Genomic DNA, 7,701 nt, shown 5'->3' with positions numbered 1-7,701 from the left:
CTGATAGGATGACATCCTATCAGAGAGTAAAATTTATCTTTAATGTCTTCATCGACACCCCGCGTTGGTGCATAAGCACTTAGAATAGTAGCCTGTTGGTTTTTGGTGAGTTGAAAGTCGTTCATTAATGCCGGTAGGGACTTTTTTTAAAAAAACACTTTTATTTTGCTTTAAACAGGTACATGTAAACAGGTACATATAAATATAGACAACCAAAATTACAAAGGAAAATTCCTTAATAGTAATGGAAAAAAACTTAAAAAAAACTACAAAAAAATGACATAAGCAATTATGGGAAAGATAAAAGAAAAGAAAAAAGAAAAAAAAAGAAAAAGAAAAAGGAAGATGAGCCAAAGCAGGAAAGCTCATCTATTGTACACTTCCGTCAAGCTCACAACAGATCATTATTCTTATCAATTAACTCTATCTGCATTCCAAAGGAATCCCTCATCTTGGTATCAGGGAGCATTTCTCTATGCGGTATCATGCCGGTAGGGACTTTTGACAAGAGCTTCACAGGATTGTTTTTGATAGCAAAGCCTACTCCATGTATTCAATGTTCTTGTTCAGCAAGTGAGTGTTTTAGTATCATCATTATGCTGTCCAAGTCCTGAGACTCACTGAGCATACACAAGAGCTTCTGCAGAAAGATTTGTGTTACAGGGCTCAGATCTTGGAACAGCCTTTTATAAACATAAAAGAAGTGTCACTGTTTTGATACAGAAGATTTGTAGACATTACTCTTTCAGATATAGCATTATTTCAAGGTTCAATTAAACACTCGCCTTCCTGTTACACTCTTTGATTCTGTTGCTACCAGCGTAAGTCTCCAAAAGGGGAATTCTGGGAGTTTTGCAGGATAGGACAAGAAGGCACTTAGGCCCTTCAGCATGTACACCAGGGGCTGAGCTAATGAGCTAATGACCCTTCACAATAATTAATATACAATCCAGCACAATTCTGTGTATCTTAACTTAGCTTTAATTACATAATAATGAAAGTTTTCTATTACAAATGCATGATAATAAACATTACAACTGCTTTATATGGACTAGTTAGCTTTGTAATGCTTATCAAATCATTCTGAAAGAGCTCTTAATATATTTCCTGGCCTTTTTTGGTGTTTATCCTGAAGATTTTCAATTGCAGTCTTTGTCTGTTGAAAGAAGAACAAAGGAATATTGTGTTATATCAATATATTGCAAAATGGATATTCACAGTTATTCATATCTGTGAGGAAAAAGCTAAAGGAATCAGAACCAGCAGAATAAAGAATCCCATTTTTTTCCAGTTACAGATGCGCAATATGACAGCCCTTGTCCCTCAATCCTCAAGAGTGACTTTTTCAGCATGGAGGGTTGGGCCAGAGCAGCCAGGGCCAGGAAACTCCACTAGGAAACTGTTCATCTCTCTGTGAATCCAGCCCACTGTCTTTATGTTTTTTTTACCAAGAGCACTGTATGAGAATGGTAGAGATACAACCAAACATAAGTGCCTTGGGCTGCTTGGTACGAATTAGTTTTCCTGCATGGTTGTTACCTCCAGTCATGTGAGGAAAACTGCAGAAATGCTATTGAGTTATATTTCACTATGTTCAGTGCTATTTTTCCAAAAAAAGAGAGGTGCCTGAACTCACTATGAACACCTCCCTCGTTCTCTTAGAATGGCAATGGCTGACAGGGCTAGTGAGAAAAAACAGTCACCTCCTGGTTCCTTGCCTGAAAAGAGCACTGCAGGGCATGGGTAAAAATAGCAGAGTAGCATGGAGTCGCATTCACTTGCAGAATTGCAGTAAATCACACAAACATCAGAAGTTCTTCAGTAATAGTTTCACTGAGGCTTAAGAGCGTACAGTGCTGAGGGGAAATTGGGCATCCCTGTCGTGTCCCTTTTTCTATCTTGAACTGTTCTCTAACCACATTATTTACAATTAGTTTGGCCGTTTGTTCTGAATATATTGCACCAATACCATTCTCAAAACCATGGCCTACCATGTATTGTACCTGAAGTAACTTTATTTCCTTCAGAATCTCCTGTGACTTTGGTTTTGCTCTCAATTTTTTCTCTCCTTCTTTTATTTTCTCCAAAATTTTATCCTTTTTCTCATTTCGGCTTCTCTTCTTTATTGCATTCTGTTGAATCAGAAACCCTCTCATCATGGCTTTACTGGCATCCCAAATTACTCTTTTTTCAACATTAGTAGTCAAATTTATTTCAAAATAGTCTCTCAAAGTTGCTCTTTATATCGGTCCTGGAGGTTTTGCTGAACATGATTAGAAGGGACCAGATGGTTAAGGGTATACAGGTCGGAGCCAAACAGTTCAAACTAAGAGCATTTGCAGATGATCTAGTTTTGACATTACAAGAGCCAGAATCTAGTACTAAAAGAGTTTTAGAATTAATTCAAGAATTTGGTCAGGTTGCAGGATTTAAATTGAGTAAGTTAAAAACCAAGGTTCTTGAGAAAAACTTAACACCGATTGAGAGAGAGAAGTTTCAGAATGAAACAGGTTTGACTGTGGTTAAGAAAGTGAAATATTTGGGGATTAATATGACAGCTAAAAATGGGAATTTGTTTAAAGACAATTATGAAAAATGTTGGGCCGAAGTGAAAAAAGATCTAGAAATTTGGTCGAATTTGAAGCTTTCCTTGTTGGGTCGAATTGCAGCTATAAAGATGAATGTATTGCCTAAAATGTTGTTTTTGTTTCAAACTTTGCAAATTTTGGACAAAATGGACTGTTTCAAGAAGTGGCAGAAAGACATTTCTAAATTTGTCTGGCAGGGCAAGAAGCCTAGAATAAAATTTAAGATACTAACTATGTAAAGGAAAGAGGTGGATTTGCCCTGCCAGACTTCAAACTTTACTATGAATCAGCAGCATTTTGCTGGTTGAAAGACTGGCTGCTTCTTGAGAACACAGACATTTTGGATCTTGAAGGTTTTAACAATGTGTTTGGGTGGCATGCATATTTGTGGTACGACAAGGTTAAAGCACACAAAGCTTTCAAAAACCATATTGTCAGGAGAGCACTGTTTAACGTGTGGACTAGATATAAAGATCTTTTGGAAAACAAAACTCCAAGGTGGTTGTCACCAATGGAGGCTAAGGCTCAGAGAAAACTTAACATGGAGGCCAAATGGCCAAAATACTGGGAAATTTTGGAACAAGAAGGGGACAGACTGAAATTGCAGAGTTTTGAGAAACTGAAAGATAAAGTGCGAGATTGGCTTCATTATTATCAGATAATGGAGGTTTATAATATAGACAAGAAAGTTGGTTTCCAGGTGGAAAAATCTAAATTGGAAACAGAATTGTTAGAATCCAAAACTAAGACTTTGTCAAAAATGTATAACTTGCTGTTGAAATGGAATACTCAGGATGAAACGGTTAAATCGGTAATGATTAAATGGGCACAAGACGTTGGACACAATATTATGTTTGCTGACTGGGAACAGTTGTGGACCACTGGGATTAAATTTACGGCATGTAATGCCTTAAGAGAGAATATTATGAAAATGATATACAGGTGGTACATGACCCCAGTCAAGCTTGCAAAAATCTACCATTTGCCCGATAATAAGTGTTGGAAATGTAAGGAAAATGAAGGTACATTCTTTCACCTTTGGTGGACGTGCCCCAGGATTAAGGCTTTCTGGGAAATGATATATAATGAATTGAAAAAGGTATTTAAATATACTTTCTTGAAGAAACCAGAGGCCTTTCTCTTGGGTATGTCCGGCCAAGTGGTGCCAAAGAAGGACAGAACTTTTTTTATGTATGCTACAACAGCAGCAAGAATACTCATCGCAAAGTATTGGAAGACGCAAGATCTACCCACTCTGGAAGAATGGCAGATGAAACTGATTGACTGTATGGGATTGGCAGAAATGACGAGCAGAATCCGTGACCAGGGAGAAGAGTCGGCAGAAGATTGGAAAAAATTTAAGGACTATTTACAGAAATATTGCAAAATTAAGGAAAGTTAAATGGTGTTGGATTGAAATTGAGTGGTTTCTAGCTGTAATGATACAAAGGAACATAGAGGGGGGGGAAAGGGTTTGAAAAATAAGGTAATATTATAAGCTGTAATGCTTTAAGTGAAGGATTTGCTGAACAAATAACTTTAATTGGGATACGAGGAGGAGAGGTATGAGGAGGTCTGAGAAACTTGTTATTGAAAAGTATGATTTATGAACTATATGTCTTTTTTAATGTTTTTGTTTGTTCTGTTTTTGTTTGTTTGTTTAAAAAATTGGAAAATTTAATAAATATTCTTTTTAAAAAAAGAGAGCGTACAGTGCTTACTGGGTCCCCCACTGGGGAGGGGGCTTGGAGGAACCCTCTGGGGCAGATTCTGGGGCATATGGTGTGCAGAAGAAGTCCTATTGCATGAGCAGTTCTTTGTGCAGCACTACATAAAATGCATAGGTTTTTCGTGGTCTCAACAATTTACGGAGAGGGAAGCTGACTGATGAACATAATGCACAAAAGTCTATATAATAAACCCTATCTCCCGTCATACAGAAGGAGCAAAGTCAGTAGGCAGAAGACAATTTATACGACTGAAAGAGAGAAACCAACAGGAAAAGAATATTCTGCTTTTTTACTTCCAGGTGTAGAGTTAACTTACTTTTTCAGCCAGCTCTGCAGCTGTTATATTTGGATCATATGGGATGGGTTCTCCAATATATGTCCTCAGTTTCACGGGAAATCCTCCATATCCGGGAAGGTAGAGAAGTCTTGTTTTCTCATAAAACCATCTTGTCAGCCCTATGTATGAAAGGGAAAAGAGTCTGTAAGAAAGCGATCCCATATCAAATTTGAAATTAGTTGGCATTCTGAGTTTTTAGCAATCCCAATCAATCCATCCCAGAGAGGAAGCGTTCAATAGTATGAGTCCTTTGGAAAAGAAAAAGCAGCATATTCTGTCAGCTCTTCTCTGCTCTTTAAAAATCAAGGTCATAAGTTGTAAAATAGACTGCAGAATATGGTATTTTTCCTGCTCACTTCCCCTCCATGTTGGGGTTCCTACCACTTTTATAGATTATAGCTATTTTTTAAATCTAATAAAAAGCTAAGCAAGGACATGTTCACTCAGTCCTGAGACAGGCAGCAAAACTTTTGCAGATCAGTGTACACTGAATAAACTCTACAAGAAAGTAGTAAAAATATATTCTGTTTCTAAAAATTTGTATATTATTAATATGTTTATTGCCTGAAAGCAGATTTCTTGATCAACCAAGTTACTCATTTGACTTTCCAATGTTCCTGTATGCTTCACAAATGTTTTGTGTAAATATAGGGATGATGGGCTAAAAGAATAAAATCAAAAATCAAAATCAAAAGTAGCTGAGAACTGGAGAATTACTTTACCCCACCCGCTCCACCTTTATTTTGGTTAAGGACTAGGAATAATGCTCCGCATCTGGTATTGCAATGACAAGCCTAATGTAATTGACTTCAAATTGCACATGCTGTCCCCCAGATTCTCAAGAATTGAAGAGGGGAAAAGCTATTTTTCTTTTTAAATGTAATTGATTATAATAGCTTTTAAAAAAAAGCAGTGGTGGGAAATACTTGGAACTCCAGATATCATTTGACCCCCAAACAGGGGATTTGCCATGCTCAACTACTTAGGATGCTAGATCAAGGATATCAACACATTGCGTCTTATCTAGCATAATCCTGAAGGCAATGCAAATTGCACAAAGATCACTCACCACTTTTGCCTCCAAAGCTATCCGAGCGAAACCTGTGCGGTTACCCCACATTATGTTGTAGTCAGTACTGAAGTTTCCTTCTCTACCGCCACCAGGGGCAATGTCCAGTCCAGTGAATGGCGTTTCTTCAAAATTTCCACAGATTCAGCTTTATTGAAATCTTTCACCCCAGCTGCATTTAAGGCCGTCTTCCACCCTGACAAAATAAGACCCAAATAGAAGAAGAGTGTGGATACAATACAAGTGTCATTGTTCCAAAGATATTGCACTATTATGGATCACAAGCATAGCTCTCTGCCAATCCATTTCAACTAGGATTTCATGGAGGGGGACTTTATGCTAATTCCTCTTTTGCTCAGATGTTCTAACAGTAGGCTTTTTTTGGAAAGCACATTGAGTGGGGTTGAGTGCTGAGGTGGCCACCTTTTTAGACATGGGTTCCTCAAGTCAAGTTTGTAGTACATTCAAGTTTGCATTATGATAAAAATACAGTCCATAGTGCTTGCTGCACCACCCAAAACTTCAATCCCTTTAGGCTGCAGAGCTTTTGAATATAGTATATACACACGGAGAGAGAGATACACACATGGCACAGAGGAGGCTTTGCTGGTGGAAAACAGCAGAGATTCATCCACAGATATATGGGTGGAGAATATATGCTACATTAATTAACCAGTGGAATACCCCCAAAGAGCACACTTTGGGCTCCTTCCTTCCTTCCTTCCTTCCTTCCTTCCTTCCTTCCTTCCATGACCTTTCTGTGGTGTCACCAGAGGAAGATGATGCGGGGGGAGTGGCAGTGGAGGGCCATGAACACTACAGCAAGGGTGCCACATGTGTTTGATTGCAGTGTCACATGGGGGAATATAAGCTGTGTGGGGGAGTGCTTGATTGGCCATTACCTCCCACCCCATCCCAGCTGCCACAGAGGATTTTGCGCAGGTGGTTTGCTAGTGCAGATGCTCCCAAGCAGAATCCCATACTTTGCATTGTTCTTTCCAGTAACGAATAGCCATCTTTACTAATGACTGAATTTTGCAATACTCTTTGTACTTGAGGAAATCAACAACTTAGAGATGCATTTTCCTAAACCTTGTCGTATTCTAGTATTAAAGTCAGCAGCAATTATTATATGAGAGCCTGCAGTTACAGCATAGAAAGCAGATGTCACATTATCCAGATTCCTTCAGTTCTTAGATCCCTGAGGAAGAATGTAGACAAGTTGTACAAGAAAGCATGAAATTTCTGCATGGAAGCACAGGAATTGTCTTGCAATTACTAGAGTAAAAGAAAAAGAAGAAGAAGAAGCACTCTCATAGCTGTTTTGTGGTCAGGTCAGGTTTTCCTGCAATGTGATAATGGGCCAAAAGACCCAGGTTGACATGCTGTATTGGAAACATTGTCTGATTCAAATATGATGCCTGAAACATTATTGGGAGAAGAGGTTGAGGTTGTAAATGGCCAAAAGCAAGCCTGCAATTTCCAACTTCCTTTTTTGTGAGGACACTTGCTGATATTTCATGTGTTGTTTTTCACCTGATTCTGATACAATGTTTTATATTTTATAGCATTGTTTTATATTATAGCTTTATTTTATATCATATTTCACATATTTTATATAAAAAAGCATGATTTAAATTTAATAACTTACCTGGAAACCAATATATGGCACGATCAATTATTGTAAAGCACTCTCTCCCTGTCTCCTTGAAAAGTCTAATGACAAGGAAGAAATAGTCAATAGTACAAACTGGGTGATAAAAGATCATGAGTCGCCACGCTGTCTGCCTGCTGCCCCCCCCCCGCTGCATGGTGGCTAACTGTTTCGCCTGGGATCCGCAAGCTCCTATTCGTCGGGATTTGCTGCTGCCGTCAGCGCTGTTGGCGCGCGGCAGATCGTGTCCGGAGATATTTCCTCTGCTGCCGCTTGCATTCCCCGTTGTTCTGCACTGGGATGTCACGTTGGGTGGTGGGAGC

At 38.7% G+C, this 7,701-nt stretch overlaps 1 pseudogene; it reads right to left on the bottom strand.

Moving 5' to 3' along the window:
- Window positions 1-5,180: 5,180 nt before the first annotated feature.
- On the bottom strand, window positions 5,181-7,493 carry LOC128417462 (transmembrane protein 68-like; annotated as a pseudogene).
- Between the last annotated feature and the right edge of the window lie 208 nt (window positions 7,494-7,701).

Source organism: Podarcis raffonei, chromosome 7, assembly GCF_027172205.1.
Source record: "Podarcis raffonei isolate rPodRaf1 chromosome 7, rPodRaf1.pri, whole genome shotgun sequence".
Taxonomy (NCBI): Eukaryota; Metazoa; Chordata; class Lepidosauria; order Squamata; family Lacertidae; genus Podarcis; species Podarcis raffonei.
This window is presented reverse-complemented; position numbering and strand designations above follow the sequence as displayed.